The sequence below is a fragment of the Coturnix japonica genome, chromosome 3 (assembly GCF_054131305.1).
Source record: "Coturnix japonica strain WE chromosome 3, WE-NBRP24, whole genome shotgun sequence".
NCBI classification, from domain to species: domain Eukaryota; kingdom Metazoa; phylum Chordata; class Aves; order Galliformes; family Phasianidae; genus Coturnix; species Coturnix japonica.
The window spans coordinates 67,410,438-67,431,931 of record NC_140665.1 but is presented as its reverse complement, the minus strand read 5'-3'; the positions used below and the strand labels follow the sequence as shown (position 1 = coordinate 67,431,931).

Below are 21,494 nucleotides of genomic sequence, written 5' to 3'. Positions count from 1 at the left end.
CCTAATAGAGATCAATGCAACCCTGTATATCTCTCTTCCCATCGCTTCCAATTTAACCCAAAAATATCTTCAAGTGCCAGTCCAAATCCAAATGATTACACCTGAAACCTGTGTAGCAGACTGTGTAGTGGATTCAAATTTGCACCATTGGAGGTACACTTCCAAAGTTCTCAGAAGCTCTTTTCCCAATGAGAGCATGCCACCCCACCTGCCTCATCTTATCTCAGCCTTGACCACAGTGTGCTGGGCTGCATGCAAAAGCCACAAGACGGAAAAGAAAACATACACTGGTAGCACGTACCTGGGTATAGTGGCAAACACCAAAGTAAGTTACCATGGAAGGAGAGAATGATGAGCTGTCTGTGAGATTTCTATCTCTATGAAGAAGCTGACTTGCTAGAATAACTTCTGCTGCCTTAAGCTGAATCGAGATCTATGTTTCCAGACTGAACTACATGGCCTGGTATATCTCCAAGCTCAGATTACTTTTCCTCTCTGCCTCATGCTCGCATTGCAACTGCAGGATGTGGGATGGGGAAATGGACAAACTGAAATATATTCTTAGCACTGAACATGCTTTTCTTGGGTTTGTTGTTTGTTGTGTTTTGCTGGTCGGTTTGGGAGGGCTGGGTGTTTTTGTTTTTTCTATGTGTGTGTGTGTGGGGGGGGGGAAGTGAATGGGAGTTGATGTTTATTTGTTTGTTGTTGGGGTTTGTTTGTTTTGTTTTGTTTTCTTTTAGTAAATCTTAATCTATTCCTCCTTGCCTGCACTCACTGAAGATGGGAGATTCTGGGGCTTGCTGAAAACAACTTTGCCAGCTGTGACAGGCGGAGCTACTATCAGTGACCAGAACTTTGGACACAACGTGATTAAAGCGTACAGTTTTCATTAAATACTCTGTGATTAGCACCTGTTATCCAGATACATGATGCAGTAGGCAGATTTGGAAGATACCAGCCATACAGATCAACAATTTGGGTAGGGGACCTAGCTCAGGAGTAGAAGATTTCAGGAGACCAGACAGTGGGTGGGTTCTTGTTTGTACTTGGCTGTGAGCTCAGGTTTCTCATTCCCCAAGTGGGAAGTCTTGGGAAAGGTGTGTTCAGAAAGGTTTTGAGCAGCCAGGTCTGAGTTTCTCACCTCTGCAGGGTTTCAGCACACACTTGTAAGGCATGTGGGTCCAACCCACAGCAGAAGGCCAGGAACCTGTCCTTGACAGAGCCATGTGGGGCTTGTTAGTAGGACAATGTAGATGTCATTTAGAAGAATGCAGGAAGAGGCATCAGCGCTGCAATACTTGTGAGCATCGGTGGGGGGGGAGTATGCAAAACATATTGATCCCTTATGGGTGGTTTGGGAACATTTAGCTGACGAAGTCCCTCAGGAATGAACCCTGTGAATAATAGTGGGGTTTGGCTAGGAGTTAGGCTCCAGGCTGCTCAGTGCTATTGCGATTAAGATGCTCCCAGGTCCGTGGAGGAAAAAAAAAACATGAAGGCCAATAAATCTTTGAAAGTATAATCTCCTCTTAATTTTATATCTCCCACATTAGACTGTGTTCGAATAGAACTTTTGCATCTTTTCACAGTCAAAAGTAAGTAGCTAAATTTCATATACATCTGTAGGATTTTTTTAATGGGATTTGGATATTACCATCTCGTTCTGGTAATTTGTTTGTACATAAACATCTGGAGGTTCTTGCATCATGTTATATTTCAACCCATGGAAATACCTATCTTTTATTAGTATTAAAAGAGTAATCTTATGTTTTTTACACTCCCACTCTCTAAAAATATAAAGTAAACTGTGGATAAACTGTAAAAATATAAAAGAAAATATAAAAGAAACTACAGTCCTTTTGGTGACTGTATGTGCTTGTGACTTTAGGGGGAGTGATCGGTAATCAAATGAACCTGTGAGAAAGAAAGAGGCCTTAAAACACGTTTCTGAACAATGACATAAGAAGCCAGTAAATCTCTGGAGCCAATTTTAATTCTGAGCACTAAACATATTTTTTTCATGCTACTCACACATCCTTAAAACTAGAGCAAGCAGTTTGCAGACTACAAGCATACTCCAAGAAGCCAAACTTCACACCTCCAAACTTTATTTGGACTAAATACTGTTCTGCTAGATAGAAGCAGTGATTGTGCTCATCAGACATACTGCTGCCTCATCAAGAATTGCTATGTTTATTTTGCCAGAGGCTCTATCTCCAGAAAGGTAAATGAAGATTCTTAAAAAACATGTATTTTGATCTGAATTATGGGACTTAAATCATTTTCTCTTACTGGTGTATCTTGTATTGCTGGCCCGTGCAATTAATTGGATATCTTAGTTCCTAATCTAAGTTAATTACTATTTTATTTAAAATACAGTTTTTAACATCTGCATTAAGTTCCAAACAGAACTTTCTTGATAATTCCTTTATGTTTGGGATTTAGTTGAAATTCCCGTAAAATTTAATATAGTTTACTACCCTAGATGTTCGTAAACTTAGTCCCATGTTTTTTGCCTTACCAAGAGCCTAAGATAGCTAGTACTTTCTGTTCATAAAGGATTAAAATATTGTGTACGCATTATACTTCCTATCTTAAGAACGGCAGATGAAATGTTGTTGATCCTGGTAACTGACATTTTGCTAATCTTCCTGTTTTAAAACACATAGATGAAAATAAAGTAGTACTGTAAATGCTCCCTAAGGTATGAATAACTTATAAAAATACATAACTAATTTTGACTGCCAGATTTGCATTGCTGCAAAGAGCAGCAGCATGTTCCAGTGAGCCATCTTTCTGGTCAGGTCTATTGTGATATAAGTTGTTTATTTTTGTATAGTTTGGATCAGTAAAGTGATTAAAGTCAGCTGGATTAGCTTTTAAACTTTTATTCAGCCGGTAACATCTAATCAACAGTGTTGTGGCTGACAGTATCACTGAAGCTTTTAATAGAGAGAAGTCCCAACTGTAGCATATTTGGCTCTGAATGCCACAATTGGATTCTACAGATGATTATTTTCTTCAGATCCTAACACACATAATGCTAATTCTCACTGTTGGAGCAGTGTAAATATTTTTGAGTTGGAATGAGAATCAAATCCTTAGCAATTTCTCTATTTGTTATGTAAAATAACTTGAAATACAAATCAAGTCTGCAGTTTGAGTGTTGTCTTATTTCCATACCCATGGAAGAAGTGTGTATGTGTACACTGCAAAAAACATTATCTCAAAGCATTAGTGCAACTAAAGTTCTGTAGATATGTTGTAAGGAAATAAGTCCTTTTCTTATTTTTTTCATTAACAAAAGAGAGAACATTCTGTCACTCACTGTTGGAATGAGTAATAAATATTTTTGTTTACATTAGAAGTATCTCTGCTTTAAAAAAAAAAAAAAGAAAAAAAATTGATAGTCCTTTGTGTAATATCAAGCCAGTAAGACTTGAAAAAAAAGTTGAAAATATTCCCATATTTTCCATGTATTGTCAATCTGTCATTCCCATTGTTTTGTGCAGTACTGCTATAATAGAAAATATCCAAGAAGTACTGCATAGATACACTGGATCCATTTATTTCAAGTACACAAGCAAATGCTGATATTTCTCTACTGTCCTCTACTGTCAACTGGATCTCTGCTCTAAATGTTTAAAATCATGAACAGTGTCACTCTGAAAGAGCCATTAGTTATAGTTTAGAGCCTTATTTTTCTGTTCAAACACTTTGCAAACTTTGCAGTTTTACCTAAGTGTGCCTATTCATCGAATGGAAATAGGGCTTTTTCCTGACCCCCACTAACATACATTAGAAGATTTCTTGATGTGCCAGAACATATGGAGGTCAAACAGTGGCTGCACAGTGCTCAATTTATGGTCTGCTCTTGCACACGTACCTACGTCCTAAAGGAGCTCACAAGTTACAGGATAAGGTGAAATAAGCCTTGCTGCTTATAGTTCTGCAGTCATTAAATTATTAATGCTTGGGCTGCGGCTCAGAAGGTTCATTTCCACAGTTCATGAGATCAATGCATGGCGAAATTACTCTTTGCTGTGCAACAGTGGCCATAACAGGGCAAAGTTAAAAAGTCATACAAGGCTTCTCCTCGTAAACACTTGTGTGTGGGGATGGGTGTAAGTGTAGGGAAGTGAGGGAGGGAGGGAGGGAGAGTTGTTCTGTTTCTCTCATGCTCACATCTGCCTGCAAGGTGTGTAATTCCTTGGGGCGGAAGACCTGAGCCTGGCAATTGGTAAAAACTAAAGAAGCCACCCTAACAGCAAGGAAAAAAAATAGCTAGCAAGAAAACAGATGGTTATACATGTGGGGCTTCTCCCAGAAGTCCCACTTAAGTCTTTTTTGTTTTGTTTTCACAGCAAAATGGAAAAATGTGAATGCATACAGAAAAAGCCACAGATTTATTTTCTGATTTTGGTCACAGTATTCTTATAAAAATGAAAAACTTACATATCTGGAAACAATCTTACTGTCACATAGCTAATTTCAAAAAAGGAATATAGACTGTAAAATGAGCATGCAATTTCCCACAAATGCTTCCGTGTGCTCCAATAGTAAGATCTTATGGGAACTCTATTTACATGTGAAAGATTATGTGGTTATCTAGTGGTGCAAATTTGTAGGCGTAAAATAAAAATCATAAGTTCTGAACATAGACAGCAGTCACAGGGTAATACTCCATGTGGATCAGAGCTTGACATGTAGCTTCTAAATCAGTTCAGGAATAAAAATAATAGTAACAATAATTAAAATGGATTTGCAGAAAAAAATAGCCATCTTCATTCATTGGTATGTAACTGTTTGACTTACTAAGCACAAGCTACATAGTGTGTATGGATCGGAACAACTACTTAAATAATGCATTATTGGTTTGTCCATCTTCAGCCCACTGTCCTTGTAATGACTGACATACGGCAAACACAGCGTGTGACAACTACACTGAGCTGGGGGAAGAGCGCAAGAAGTGAGCGTAAAGCTGACATGATTAATAGAGCTGCCACAATTTGTTTACCAGAATGACTTTGATGAACATGTACTTTTTTCAAGACTGTTAGTTCGCTGCCATTTGTCTTTTGATTCTCAGTAAGGGTAAAATCAGGCCATCAAACTGTCTGGAAAAAATCCTGTCTCAGCAAGCTGGCTGAAGCAACTGAAGGTATCACAGAAATGTTAAGATTCTTAGCGATGACTGCACAGTGTCTTTGCGTAATCTTTGTATGCATGAATACAGGCTAAGGATTATGAGGGATGCCTTTCTCCACCTTCTATGATATTCCCTGTACATTCACAAATAAGGTACGTATTTGATATAAATGATGTAGACATGAATGAGTCATTTGAAAAAATAGAGACTGCCATTTTCCAGTCATTAAAAATGTGAGTGATCACATAAGTTTGAATCAGTCTCAGGAATCCTAAATAGAGGCTATAAAATTCTAACGTAAGATACATCCACTTATAGCCTTACTGTTGCCTTTCTTGAAGTAACTGACTAGTTGAATTTAACAGGTTTGCAGCTTGCGGCAATGGGAGAAAATACTGCTTCTGTTGGGTGTTTCTCCTGTTTACTTACAGAGAACACCTCAAGTTCCAGAATAATTTGAATAGGTGATGGTTGATTTCCCACAGAAACAACTTCTCTTTCAGGCAAAAATTGACCCAAAAGTTACATCTCAGCTTCTCTCAAGGTCACGCTATTAGAGAACCTCTGTTCTTTGCATGTGCATATCTGTCCTGTTTCTACTAATTCTCTGCAATCCCTGATCCCCCTGTCACCTCCCCATTTGTGCACAGCTGATCTTACTGGAGATCTTTACATGTAGTTCGGGTTGCGGATGAAACAACATGTCTGAAACAAATCTACTGACAAACCAGCTAGCTCCACAGAGAGATCTGTTATTTCTATCTGAATGAAAAACTATTGTTCCAAGAACACTTCTTTTCATTACAGTGTATTATATATCATATTATATGTATATATATTTTGATATGTATGTTTGGTTTTTTTTTTAACTCCCACTTAACTATAAAATTGTATCAGATCATCAAATTTACAAAACGAGGTTGGAGGGAGTGTGTTAAGGGCTCTGTAAGCTGAATTTGTAAACGCATCCACTCCCATTTTCTCACCAGTTGCAGATGCTTGGGTTTTTCAGAAAATCACTGACTAAGGGACCAAGGTTTTTCAATTTTCTCATGTTGGTTTTCTTTCAGTATCTCATCAAATCAGTGAATTTCACAGTGACCAGAATGGATCCTGTGTGGCCCACAGATGTTTATTGTCTCTCAGGCTAAGAATGTAAGGGCACAGAATAAAGCATCTCAACTGGGGAAGTTCTGGCTTCTGTTTCTCTTGATAACACAGTTGTGACTGTGTTCCCAACACTTGTAAATGTTCAAGTGAAGAAAAAATGAAGGAAAAGCCCATAAACTGTTAAAATTGAAAATAGAAAATGTGAATCAGTTGTGTTAAAGATCAAAGTGATTTTAAAAAAATGTTAGAGACTGAAATTCTTTGTTTATGGCTTCAGTCTTATGGCTCTCTGAGGTGTTACATGCATCTGGACCAGTGGAGCTGAACCTTTCTGTCCCTGGGCCCTCTCACCCAGGCAAGATAGGCACGCAACCAGTTCAGTGGATTGATTCTTCATAAGCAGTGAGAATGAGCCTTCATTTTAGCTACTAAAAAATAACTTAGGGAATATTTTTAATTTAACATAGTCACTCAATTGGATTCCAAATTCACATTTTATTTGGAAGATTTTTGGTCAATGTGGTGGTCCATTTTGAGGAGATGATTCATTCAGAGAAGCATATATTCCACTATAAAATAAAGTAAAACTTTAAGTAAAGGCAAAAACATAGATCACTGCCTAAATAACAGAAATAACAATAAATAAGGAAATAAGCAATTGAACTAGATATGTTCATAACAAATTACTTAAACACATTTAATTAAATGAAAAGACCAGAATATACTACAGTGATGCAGATTATAGTCCAAAATAACAAGTTGATCCTCTAATACAGTCTGAGTTTACTCCAAGTCAAGACATAGTCCTTTTAGCAAAATTACAGGATTCATTTTCTAATTGTTGATTAGAATTAATCAATTCTAATTATTCACTTCTGGTAGCAAATTAGAAATTTGTTGCTATAATACAAGTGGATAATTATTTGAAGTTTGAATGGAGGAATATGTTTCTCTTCTTCAAAGAAAGACAATTCTGATGTGATCAACTTACCCTTTTTTTTACTGTGATCATTTTGGAGATCATATTGGGAATACTTAAGTAGATTTGCAAATAAAAAAAATATATAATCCTTTTCTCAAACCGTAGTTTAAGAGTGACAGATCATCCTATCACAATGATATCTATAGTTAGCTAGCTAGTCTCATTTCTTCTGTGTAATGGTATGTAAACCACTCTGTTACGCAGTCTGACAAAATGTGTATACATACTTTTTTTTCCCATCTCAATGCCGAAAAGGCTTCATGTAGCTCAATGAAATGTCAGAGTTTAATCTAATAAGAAGTATATGCTCTCTAAGCTATGAGAAAATATAATCACCACTACATTTTAAAAAGTTGTCCACATGTACCAAGTATTTCTTCCCAGTTCAAGGTTAACAAACAGAAACTTTTGAGAGCGCTTACATGAAATTTGTTAATTTTCTAAACACAAAAACAGTGAATATTTGGGATAAAGGAACAATCTGATAGTAAAAGAACTACCATACTACAATCACATTGTATATCTATGCACAAAATAACATCTAAAAAAACAGTAAAAAATTAAAGGCCTTGGAGAATATTGTACTTTAAGGAATAACTAAATACTTAAATGAATGACTGAACATTCTCCAGTATGAATTACAAGGGAAAAAAAAAAAAGAGCTGCTAGTCTTCCTGCCTATTTCATGAAAAATAATCCCTACAAACAACCAGAGTATTTTGTATGTACAGAAGCAGTGCATTAAATAAAGCAGTGTGAAAATGCAGCAGAACAGTACATGAAATCCAATCTGTTAAGAGGAGTAGGTTTGTTTTTTTAATTATTTTTTTTTCTCTGCTTTTAAAAGTAAATCATAAATGAGCTGTAAAGGTAAGTTAAAAAGCTATGTATAGTGAATATACAGATACACCATGAGGAAGCCGGTTACCAGTACAACTTGTGGAATCCCTCTTTTTCTCAACACCTGTATGAAACACAGTACCTTCCATCGCTTAAGTGGATAATCAAAAATTTTCATGTAATAAATGCTGCAATGATATAATATTATATCATATTCAGATGTGAAAGATCTCATTATTTTGTACTTGTATGTTCTAAAATCTTTTATTGTTTTAGTAGCTTAAGTTCAGATATTTTCTGTCTGAGATTATACAAGTGTTGTCATGAGTGTTATGTCATTTGGAACTGTTATACTGAGACTATTCCTATGTTATTTAGTTGGTGGGGCAGGGGTTAAGATGTGCTTTGTCGTACTGGATGTCGATCCTTTCTGAATTAAGGGTCTGTTACTATAGAGGTATGAATAAGTCATTAGGCATTCTGTTCAACTTTGCAAAAATGTTTCTGCTTTTCAGGAATAGTAAAGAACTGGATGTTATAAAACTGCAAAATAGAAATCTCCTTGCTGTAGCTAGTGATCTAACTGTTCTAATATTCCATGTCTTTCAAAAACTCTAGTAACCAATGGTAAAGAAGCCCAAATGAAACACATCTGCAGAACAGAGACACTGTTACCCACATCCTTCTTCTCTATGAAGCAGAACTATAGTAGCTTTATTGCTTACTAAGTCTTCCAGAAACAGTAAGTCCGAATAACTTCTCCGTTTTATTTTTTACCTTATTTTAGGGCAGAGGGTTAAGGTTCAAATCAGGAACCATTTTCAGGCCATAGTATTTAAAATTGTAGAGGTGGGTGAGAAAGCAAAATAAACTTCAAAAATCTTGTTCAGACTAATCATTCCAATTTTGTTTTAATTTTCATGTCTCCATTGGCATATTTCTCAAGAAAAAATATATTTTAAAGAGCATTCACAAAAGTAGTTTCAGGAAAGAGGAAAAAAGTATACATTAGTCTTTGGACTGTTTCTGTGACAAAGGGGAATACAGAAATGGTATTATACTAAGAGAACTTAGCATACAAACCAAGTAGTGTGACTTACAACCGTGTGTATCAAATAACTAAAGTAACATTCAGTTTTTACTTAAGTGTTAGAATGAAATGTATGCTAAGAAATTCATATTCCAACAGATTAAGATTAAACTATTTGCATTTTTTTTTCCAGAATTGGAAAGAACTTCACCTAGAAATAGCCTAAGTTAATGAAGGAACACTGTTCTCATAGAAAAGATTAATTGCCTCAGACTGTAGTAATTAGCAAAGAAGTGTCTTTGAAGTGACATCCCTACACCTGAAACAAAGCATTAAGAACACTTTTTCTCAAAAAGTCTAGTTTAAAAGATGTGTAAGAAGCAAAACATAGATTTGTTTTAGAAGACAGTATGCATTTGTTGTTGTCAGATCAGTTTTATGTGTGCAACAGTGTATTGCAAAAATTATAAATATTTTATTCTGAACTTTTATAAACAGTAACTTCAGTTATCATACACTGTAGTTCAGATCATATGCGATCATCACCACAAGAACATCATTTTTTCCCTTACAATAATTATTGCAATGTATTATTTGTTATTATGAGTTATCAGGAAAAAAAAAATTCATCTTAAATATGAATGAGTGAATTGACAAAAAGTACAATAGTCTTTTCTCAAATCTACCTATAACTTTATTAATCTAGAGATTCAGTCACTCATGTCATGGGAGAACATACTTTGTTCAAAAGAAAAAAATAATAAGACTTATTTTTCTGTCTCTGGTTAGCCACCTGTACTATACTTGAATCATTCTCCGAGCTTTCTTTCATTTCTGTATCCAGTTTGAGTTTGTTAGTTGGTGAAAAACACCACCTTTCTTCGGCAATTTTTCAAAAAAAAATTTTTTAATGTATCTTATTATTCATCAGGAGATAGGAAAAAATGCTTCTGCAACACCAAATCCTAAGAACTGCAATTCTCATTTGTTTTTGTCACTGATTTCACACATTCACATTTATACAGTTCTACTCTGAATAAATCACAAGCCTTTAAAATTCAGAACCAAGGGAAATTTGTGAATCTATGGAAAATCAAATAGAAAATGATATTTTCCTTGTTTGTTGGCTTTCATATTTGCATACTGCTTTTTTTTTTTTTTTTTTTTTTTTTTCCAAGTTACAAATATTGTGCAAGGTAGCATGTAGCCTCATCTTTTTTTCTCATTTATTTTCTATTTCTATTTTTAAAATTTTAACTGTAAACTTCAAGCCAGCAAAAAGTCTTGTATTCATTTTCACAGTAATGCCGTGTTGTATCTAAATTGTAAGTCATGTTAGTTTTAAGAATTCTGGTAGCATGACGCATACTTCATACATTACTTCTATTTTCCTCTTGCCCTTTCCACCTTGTTTATAGTTTTGCATAATTTATAATCTGCCCAGGAGGGTGAGATAATTGCCTGGTTAAAGTGGAGAATATTGAGGCAGGGCTTGAGCCTGAAAATCCTTTCTTGGGTAAGCAGTCCTTACTCAAATAGGTATTAGCTAAAGGATTCAAGAGGAGAGTTTACATAAATGCAGTTTGTAAGTGTCTGGTCTGGGAGGATGCTGAATACCGTGTTTGCAGTTTGCCAGTAGAAATAGGTATTGGCTATAATTTCACTTTTCACTGTTCAAAATAACTGGAAAAGGACTAGTTCATTAGACTATGATGGATTTCTGGCACTTAATTTTTAAGTTACTACAAATTTTAAGACCAGATAAAACCAGTGTTTCCCCAGAGAATTCAGTAGAATTCTACTGTTATTTATGAACAAACTCCTACTTCCATTTTATAATAAATCTTATAATTTACAAGTTTTTTTGTTTCTATGGAAAAGATGGGAGTAGAAAGATGCATAACAGTTTTACAAACCACTGCCAAGATCTAGGAGTTCAAAATGAAAGTGTAGATCGAAAAACTAAAATATCTAGTAATTTTGACATATTAGATAAACTGGGAAAGTATAAAAGTTATATAGAAGCGATATTTCTTGAGTTTTCTTAATTCTTACAGGCTTTCATACAGTCTTAGTAAAAGACAAGGAAATGTCTAGCAAACTGCAGTGTGAATAGGCTAAATTAGCTGCATGCCACTTTCTTTTTCTTTGAGTCAATGGAAAATGTTTCTATTTCAATTCCAAAGGGAAAGGAGTAAAGAGGCTTTAATTAGTATTCCATAAACAACTCCAATACTTTCATTAGAGAACAATAAAGAAATGACAAAGAATGTCGATCTTCAGAAGTGACAAAATATATGGAGAAAATCCGTGGAAGTAGTGGGAACAAAAATAAAAAAGAGCCTAATAGATGAGATATAATCTCTGCAAGAAGGACAAGATGCTCAGAGGACAGGCGAAAGCATAGGTTAGTTAGGGTTGTTGAGACTGACACATCTAATCCAAAAAGTAAACTAAATGCAGAACCTTTGTATTTCAAAACCATCTTAGGTAGCAGACTTTTGTGTGCATTCTACCTTTTTAGTTTAGAAAAGAAAGTTAAAAAAACCCACAAACCTTTTCATGGAGAGTAAATGGCATACTTTAGACTCTTATTAAATCACAATTCCTTTGCTGTTTGATTAGGAATGCATTTGAGTGTCTGGACACTTTCTTTCAAACTTGTTTGCTTTTTCCCCCTCCTCTTCTCTTTACTCAACATTGTCTGTCTGTGGTGCCTAGATTCCAAAACTCTCTTTACCCTTTAAACTGTTGCTGTCAAAGACTACAATAAAAAGGAGATTCGTAAGAAGAGCATTCTGCCAAGATGCTTCTTCAATATATATTGTCATTATGTATCTTGACAGATCTATGTGATTAATATCGTCTTTCTAAGCCAATGAAATTGATCCTGTCATCACCTTTAGAAGAGAAGGCATGCAAAATAAAAAGTTCATTTCAGGGTCTTCCATGGGAGATGAAATAAACTTTTAAATGATCGTCATGCAAAAGCCAAATTCTTTCCTTGTATATGCTCAGCACAGACTGTTGCCAGCCTTATCTCCTATTAAAGGACTTTATCCCTATCTATCTGAATCTAGTATCTCTGGTGCACCTTCATTAGCTGCGTACTCTAGCAGCACAGACTATTTTAACACAACTTCACATAGCCATATGTTGTTAGTCATTTATCATCCTTGTCTTAAATTCTTCTGCTTCTATAGACCCACAGTAAAATTCTCAGGCCAAATAAAAACTGTCAGGGAACAACACAAATCAATCTTAAGACCAGGTAATTGACTAATTTAATTTATCAAAAAACATTTAAAATAAAAGCAATAAAGAAATAAACACTGTAGCTTTATCAAATTCCTTTTTGCTTTCTCTATCCCACTTTTTTTTTTTCCCCCTTCTTTCTTCTGACAGTACATAAATGTCCACAGAAACTATATCTTCTTTGGACAGGGGTGATCTTTTTGATAATGACTGGCTGCTTCCTTCCTTTTTTGTTTTTGCTACGTGAATGAAAAATTCCTCTGCAAAACTGCATTTTTGACTGAATTGATTGCCTGAACCTTTAATTCTAATGTTTCAATAGATTAGCTCCTGGAGATTATATATGTGTCTTGTATTTCATGGACTTTTAGTTGTGATAATTTAGACTTAGATTGCTGATAATGTTAGACCATTAGAGAATATATAGTATGACAGCAGTCATAAAACAGGCATTTGTTACTGCATTGTGTTTTATGTTGGTTAATGGTATGTCCACAAATGTTTGCAAAACATAAAAGATACCAATATTTTAATGATGCAATAAGACTGAATCAAATAAAATGCCATATCTTTGTGACAAGAAAATTTATTCCAAAACAGTGGCACCAGAATTTAAATGAAAAGTTTTATAGAAAAGAGTAGTCTGCTTGTCAGAGTTTTATATACGTGTGTATTTATTGGTGCGCTAAATTGATTATATACAGTAAATGGCATTGCTGCTATCACACCATATTCTGATCATTTCCATATGCTCTCAGCTTTTATTTTGACTTGGCAATTATGAATGTATAATCACAGTTATATGAGTAGGTTATGTTCTGATGGGAGAAAAAGTGATTGAGTAACAAAATAACACAGGAACGGAGGAAAGTTTAGGAACCATTCTGGTCAGTCAAAAAACCAAATTCCTGAATACTTGCAGGCTTGAGAATACGTGCTGCTTTTCACACACACACAAAAAGATTCCTGACCCTAATTTTATCAGGAGTCACAGCCAGATATGGAGCGTATGCTAAGAAATATGAAGCTGCTCAGATTTGAAATTAGCACAGTGATATTTTAGCAGTGATGTTTTTTTGGTTATATCAGCATTTCAAAGATAAAATAAATGATAAAGGTGAGAGATTAAGCTACTTGACCAGACTAAAGAATTTCACACTTAAATTCTGTGTGCTACTACTAGTCTTTGCAATGAGTAACACAACTCTTCTTTTCTAAAATAGATGGATGTAGAAGAACAAAGAACATCTGAGTTCTGCTGTAGAAGCATTTACCAGACTGTGCTGGATAAAATCATACCCTTCATCTTTTCATTATGTCTTTTCCCCTTGTGTGAACCTTGTGGATGTAGGTCTCCAGCAGGGAATTCACTCGCTTCACCAGGGGTTATCCAGCACAGAGCAGCTCCAAGAGACTCTCCAAGCCCCAGTCAGGTGCTCTTCCAAACTCAGGCATGAAACAGGAGGCAGCAGTACAGCGAAGAGTACTGGTGAAGAGAAATATTCAACAGTGTTTCCCATTTCACAGAACATATCCTAAATATCACTCATCATACTACAAAGGCCTTTACTTCCTCTCTTGCAAGAAGAACTATTGCAGTGAAGTTACATAATTTGTGCTAATGAGGACTCACGTGGAGTGTTCCGTGGGATAAGTACAAACGATATGCAAGCACAGAAGAGGTTTGAGACACAGGTTGTACCAGTGCTGTACCACACGATCCAAGAAGAAAGGTTGGGACAGGTGTGCAGAGTATATCAATGAGAAAGAGAGCAAAAGATAGAATGAAGTAAGAAATCCTACGATTTGATGATTTTAGGAATTATGAAATGGGGCTGCTTACTTTCTTCCTAAATCACTCATTCCAAATACTTTTTCCGAAGTCAGCATACTTTTGCCTCCTCAAAATACATTCACCACTTATGTCAGAACTTTAGCCTGTGGTAAAACTGACTTAGCTAGTTATAAAATAATGGCAAAAATTTTAGAACAATAACTCCTATACTATTTGCCATGACTATACTGTGAAATCATTGTGTTGTATTATCAGCTACAACTCCTCAGAGAATCTTAATTGGATACAAATAGTCTATTGAGGATTTTGCCTGAGGTGATACACCATCACACTTTGATTTTCACATGAAAGAACGAATAGCATATAAATGTATACTGTTTATAAAGTGGAACTATTTGTTGTGAGCCTTTGGAAAAAAAAAAAAGGAAAAAAAAAAGTTCTGTGGACAAATGTCTTTTTTTTTTTTAATTCAGATTGTTTTCAGTGACAAAACTGACTGTGATTTATTTATTTTGCAACATATTTTTTCCTTAATGTCAGTGATTCCTATGCACATTGTATTGTGGTTGTAGAAGGATAGGAAGATCACAAGGAAGAGTTTGCTTGGTGCAGTAAGCTTTCAGGCAGCATAGATCACCTGCAAATATGTGAACAAACTCCAGAGATTTTGGTGGCTGGTATATCTATAAGTCCAAAGTATGTAATTGTGAGAGAGTTGTACATGATACGTGGAAATCAGATGCTTATAAATATTAAGAGAATATTATATGTCCCATCCGTGGAGGAGTTCAAGGCCAGTTTGAATGGGGCAGCCTGATATAGTGGGTGACATCCCTGCCCATGGTAAGGGGTTGGAACTGGATGATCTTTAAGGTCTCTTCCAACCTAAGTCATTCTATGACTTTTTGATTCTATGACATTCAAAACATGAGCAAACAACTTCATACTCAGATTGCGTATGTATAAAGCTGGAAAACAGCACTCTATTTCTAACCAGCATTGTCTGAAGAGCAATAGCATTTGGCATAATAAAAAGCAAAAATTTCTTAGAAATTCAAATTTTAATTATCACAAAAAAAATCTGTACACACTAAAATGTGTTGTTAAACCAGTTTAAATAAAGGGAAGTGAAAACAGGAATTTCTATAAATACAACAGAGGTTTTGTCTGACCTGGGGAGGGCTAGGCACATACTTGGCTTGTGGATTAGTCATACTACGTTCCTCAAAGGAGAGAGAGAACAAGCTCTTAGACTCTACTTTATGCCCCTGTGCCTCATAAATGATGGAAGTAAGACAAAGCCATGCTAATAATTCACAGTTCTATTTTGTATTACAAGCCTCATCTTATATTTTCAGAAGAAATGGGAATGTTGATAGGATAGAGCCTTGACAGAAGATTGGTGAGTTCAGAGTTCAGCAGTTGGCATGGCTTATATCACCTCCTTGAGAAGGCTTTTGAGGGGAAGAGAGTTCTGCTTTGTCTACTTCAGAGATACAGAAGTTGACATAAAATTGCTTTTGCTTTTAATACTACTGTCCATCACAGTACAGCAATGGGTAGGGAATAAGTAGTTCAAGATGAAAAGGTTGTGGATTAAAAATGCTTTAAGTGGAGTAGATACCACAAAACTGTACTTATATGTTACTGCCAACAGAACAAACCAGATCTGACCACAGCCAAATTAAAAAAGATAATTTTGTATGTTTTTATTTTTTATTCAAGAGCCTATGGTCTTTATTCACGTAGGTTTCTAACAGCTATTTGCAGCTTGTTTTCCAGTCTGTGGCTGTCTCAAGTGACAAGTTGGTAAACATCTTTTTAAAGCAAGTTAAAGGGGGTATACTTTTTCCACTGAATTTGCACTAAATTTAACCTCATGTAGGGAAATTGTGCATTATGTACTAGGGCCCTCAGGTTCAATAAAGCAGTTGGGTAATTCTGCTAAGCCAGCAGCTATCATGTACCTCTACCCTTTACAAGGCAACTGCAAGGGTAGCTGGTTGGGCTGTCAGACAGCAACAACCCACAAAGGCACAGATATGGCCCCACAACTACTTCAAAAAATGTACAGTTTAATTTTAACATCATCCTTTCTTTTCAGCAGCAGTTCTCCTCTTTCTTTGCTTGAAAATGCAGCTGTGGTGTCAACAGGCATATTATGTAAAAATAAACCATTTGATAAGTGAATGAAGAGGGACACTCTTTGATCAGCAGAACATACAGACATTCACTAGTGCAAAGGGGCACTGGAGGAATTCCTAAGAAGTAAGTTCCAGCAAGAGTGAATTTGTTGGAAGGCTAATTGTGTGAGAATCTGCCAGGCAGCTAGAAAGAGCTGTAAGCTCCCAAACCATATGATCCAAGCCAAACGGGGAAAAAAAGAAAGAAAAAAAAAAAAAAAAAGGACTTTTGCTTTCAAAAGTATTCCAAAGGCCTAAAAATAGATCATGGAGAGATGAATCAAATAATAATTTATTCAGAAAATGAACTTGCAGACAGAATACACAGTCCTTTGATGTTTGAAAACTATTGAAAGTCAGTATATTTCAAAATATTGCTGTTTGAGTTCTTTTCCTTCCCTTTCATTTCATTGAAGTTTACTATGTGAGTATACTTTTCTGCTGCTACTATATTTTCAGACATTGATAAAAGCAGAAGAGAAGTCCACAGCTTGTAGATAATAATTTCTGTGGGCTTGAAAAAGTAACAGTAAATCCTACTCCAGCAGAGTATACACATGGTTGAACAACCAAGCTAAGGACTCTCCAAGATTATATTATGTTCAATCTCTGGACAATGTTTAGTTCTTTTAAATCACTATTTTTCCTTTTTTTAATTGCATCTCCAATTAATAAGTTTCTTTGTACAACTCTGGAAAAAAATGTTGCACAATATGTTATTCCATTCATCTTACTTGTGATGAAAGATGAAAACCTTAAAAGGTATTCCTTTGTATAAGCTCATATTTGTGAAGGCAAACTCTGCTTAGAGGATTTAAACATTATGATCCATATTTTCTATAGTAATTTGAAAACAGACCCTTGGACAGACCAATTGTACTTACTGACACAAAACTGGTAACTCTCAGAATGTTTAAGTCCCATGTTTTTATAATTCCTGATACTTTCCTTTTGCAGTTTAGGATTTGGAACGTCCAGTTGATTTAGGCAATCAAGCAGAAAAGTATTTTAGTGAGCTATTTTCCCCTTTAAATTTTTTGAGTATGTTTTCCTTCTGTAATAAGAATACAAGCAGTTTATGAGGACGTTAACTTTCCGGGGAAATCCCCAATTGCTGGTTTTGGGGATTACCAACAATTGCTGAGGATACCAGAGTTCATGAGATGGCAAACCCAACACCTGCAGAAAGATAACAGAGGAGCCCAGCATTGTTTCAGAAACACCAGTGGTATCTCTGTCACAGCTAGATAAATATCACATGACAACAAGTGATAACAAACATACTGCCATAACTGGGAAGATCTCCGTTTACAAAGATTAAGGAGGAAAACACAAGGAAATGCAGTTAAACAAAGAGCCTAAATGATACTTCTACTTTACACAGGTTGTAGAATAATCAATAGAAAAATACAAAGAATGAGCTCAGTGTGTTGGGATCCTTGCAAAGATAACTCAGAGCAAATGCAAGCAAGCTGTTAAATCAGAGCTATGCTGGTGGTTGCTGAAGTGCTACCAGAAGGATTTAAGCTCTGCTCTGAGTTGGCTTTCAAATAACGCAGTTTACCAAAATTGTGTGTGTTGCAGTGGAACATGTCAGCTTCTATTAGCTGGTGGTAAAATGCAAGGCATACATGGAGTTGTTTGGGTAGAACTGATGGATTCATACAACTAAAAATGTCAACCTGCCCCTAATTTCATAACCAAATACTGAAATAAAGTGTGCTTCCATTGCTGAATTGAGCTGCCTTAGCTCTTCAGAAACAAGTCTCTACATTAATATTAACAGAATCACTTTTTCATTGATCTGTCCCATATTTTACTTTGTTGATGTATTAAATTCAAATTATTCTTCTGGTGCCTATTTGAAAGCAATATGAAACAAAAATATCTTAATTTGTTGGGTTACGTGGTTAGAAAAATTAGTGACTGCCAAAATTTTAAAGTCTTTGAAGTATAACTTCATGGACTTCATTAGTATAACTTCACCTTTTTACCCAGTTCTTGTCTGAGTTTGGCTTTTGCATTATTTTAAGGCTTAATTATATATCTTACCCAAAATAGTTCCAGTGTAGAGGTCATAGTTCTTTCTGCCATTGATGGATGATAAAATTATTATTCATTCATTACACATATTGAAAATATCTAGGGATGGGACATCCTTCTTAAAGTAATGGAATTTTATTTTAGGCTGTATACAACAAAAACAGGAAAAAATAGCAACAGCTGCTGCTTTATTTTGTTTAAGAAATATAATCCTGTAAATCTATTGACTGTATAAACCCACTTCATTTATCTGAGAAAACATGATCCTTTACAAATTATTACACTTAAGAACAGGTGAGAAACCTGGAAGGTCTTTGAGACATTTCCTGGTTTCTTCCCAAACAACATCAGGCTTTTGAATGAAGACTCTTCCACAGCTGCAGCCTCTGGCATATCACCCAGTAGACTGGCAGGAGAATACTTCCTTCTCACCTATGATCAGCAGAGCAAGCACAGGATTTTCTACTTGTCTCTAACCTGAAGAAAATGTTCTTTCCTCATAGTGCTACTGCCTGACTGGGCTTCATCCTTCCCATAAAACTGAATACAACTTCATCATTTCCTGTTGTCCTTCTTCAGACCCAGGATGCCCAATACAGACTGAGTAAAGACTGCTGTGCTCCTGTTCTAGCAGATGAGACTTCAGAAAGTTGGTGGGGGTTTTTTTAGTGTTTTACTAACACTTTTCAAACTAGTTAGAGCTACTTGATAACAACCATAACACCTGGGACTGTTAACTGCCAGAGGGGATTCGTTAAAGAGCTTTAAATCTTTTTCTTCCAGAAGTTTTCAGTTGTGTGAATTAACTGTGTACTAAACACCTACTCACTACTCTGGTCAAGTCAGGGAAAATGTGTACTGCTCTACTAGCCTGATGTTTGCTATATAAGCTTTCTGAAGCTTATCATTACAACAGGCTTCAGCGTCACTGAGTCAAACTCAGTTAACAGTGTCAAGAGCTGATGGGATAAATAGCATATTGAAGTATTTTTATTGTCTTATTGATGAATCTGCTTTGTGCTATTTTCTTATGTGTTCACACAGACTGTATGTCCTAATATTCAGTGGCCCATTGCTCCATAAGTCATTGAAATAGTCAGAAATTTTATGACTGGTTTTCCAGCATGAAGCTATACACAAACTGAACTTCAGGCATGTAAACCATCCCATTGAAGTTTCCCATTTCAAGTTCATACCCATGTGTCTCTAGGATGATAGTATCTCAGCATCTTCATGCTTCTCGATTAAAGGCTAGTAATTGGAGCCAGCTTCCAGTAGTATGGGCAACATTTCTTTCTGCAGCACTGAGGTTACAGGACAGGAGCTCCTGTAATAAAAAGAGATTAAAAGGATTGCCCAGGGGAAGTCAGATTTAATGTTTGTGAATGGGCTTATCTCATGTATTTCAAATCCCAGTGGCCTTGCCAGAACTATAGCTTGTGCAAAGTGATGGCTGTGGGCTCTTGTCCTCAGCTTATCTTGCTGCACCAGTAACTAATATCTTTCCTGTACCTGGAGCTGGCTACAGTCACCATCATTCTTGGCATTGCCATAGCCCAGAGACATAAGTAAGGAGACCAGAGATAAAGTGACACCAACGCACAACAAAAGGATCCTAGGTGTACCAAGCTTCTCACTGAATAAACTCATTTCTCCCTAATGTTCTGGAGCTGAAGAGTACTTGACATCTTCAAAGTCTCTTGAGAGCCTACTCTTCATGGCTTTTTCCACATATCTGAAGCATGACCTCTGGCTTATTTTCATCTCAAAGCAAAACTGGAAATCTATCAGAAGAGAACACCAACGAAGAAAAAGTTGATGAAAACTCCCGACTACTTGGAAGACAAAATCAGAAATGTTCCAGGTATTTATCATAAATGAGCTGTTTGGACTATAAGCTATCTCTATCAAGAGGAATGTTGTCTTTGCTTCACTCTCTGGAGTGAGGACATTTGGACTGCATTAAACTACAGAGTGGGAGGGGATTTCAGAAAATTTTCCCTGCCAAAATTGCATGTAAGGCTGCTTAAAAAAAATAGGAGTCTGATTGTTATAAAGCTTAATGTTATGATGTTTTCAATTAGTTTAAAAGCTTTTTTTATTGATCATTTTTATTATGGTTGTTCAGTTATTTTGTAACTCTTATTTGGAATAAGTCACAGTTTATTTAAAGCATCTTGAACTACGTTGCTTTTTCAAGTCTTATCAAGCACAAGTACTGTGCTGGGTCAGTCTATACACTTTTAAGTTTTAGCATTTCTAGCATAACATTTCAGTGTTCATTTTGTGCTTATTTTTTTCATCCACTGACCTTATTTTGTGAGATTTTGTTAGCTTCAGTTCATTTGAGGATGTTAGACACCTTGTAGAATTTTTGCAGTTGGTTTCTAACTGAGGTTTAACATATTCTAATAAGAATGTCTACAATTAAAATACGATATGGAGAATTTTGTGAGTAGATTGGTTTATTTTACTCTTTCTCTTACTTTCCTAACTTCTTTAATGCATCCTTATTCATTTGCATTTAAATATTTCATTTCTGGTTAAATATTTTTTTCTTTGCCTTGAGCCTAGTTTCTGCTTGTTTTCTTATTTTCCTATTAATGATTTTAAAATTCTGAAAAGCAGCTGGTGTGTCAAGACATTTAGCTCTGTTTGGATGATATCTATGACACATAAACTTTTGTTACACAAGCACAGCAGATGAGTTGCAATGCAATACCTTTGCTGAAGATTTTCCACAGCCAAAGATTTAGTATTAATTGAATATAAATTGCTATAAAATAATTATCCTAAGTACTTTAAGCTATCAAATAGAAGTAACTCGATCTATTTCTAAACCAATTATAAGCTGCAGGGAATGTCAGGGAGAGGGAGGAGGTTGTGAAGGAAAACTGGAGAAAGAGAAAGGAAATGGAGAAAGGAACAAATTAAAGATCAAGTGATTTGTATGAAGGGAAACACAGCTATAAAATTATCTGTGAGAACACATGACAGATTGTCTGCTAATCTTTGAATAAGTTGTGGATATAAATATAATTGTAAATCTTTCCATATTGTGCATTTAAGAAAAGTGTAAGTATCACTTACTTAAGGAATTACTGTAG

At 35.6% G+C, this 21,494-nt stretch overlaps 1 long non-coding RNA gene across 1 annotated transcript; it reads left to right on the top strand.

Annotated features, from left to right (window-relative positions):
- Positions 1–5,105: 5,105 nt before the first annotated feature.
- Positions 5,106–20,747, top strand: LOC116653257 (uncharacterized). The gene is made up of 3 exons (XR_014944141.1): positions 5,106–5,301; positions 8,700–8,823; positions 13,590–20,747. It is a non-coding gene; the product is annotated as an uncharacterized LOC116653257 (long non-coding RNA).
- The last annotated feature ends 747 nt before the right edge of the window (positions 20,748–21,494 follow it).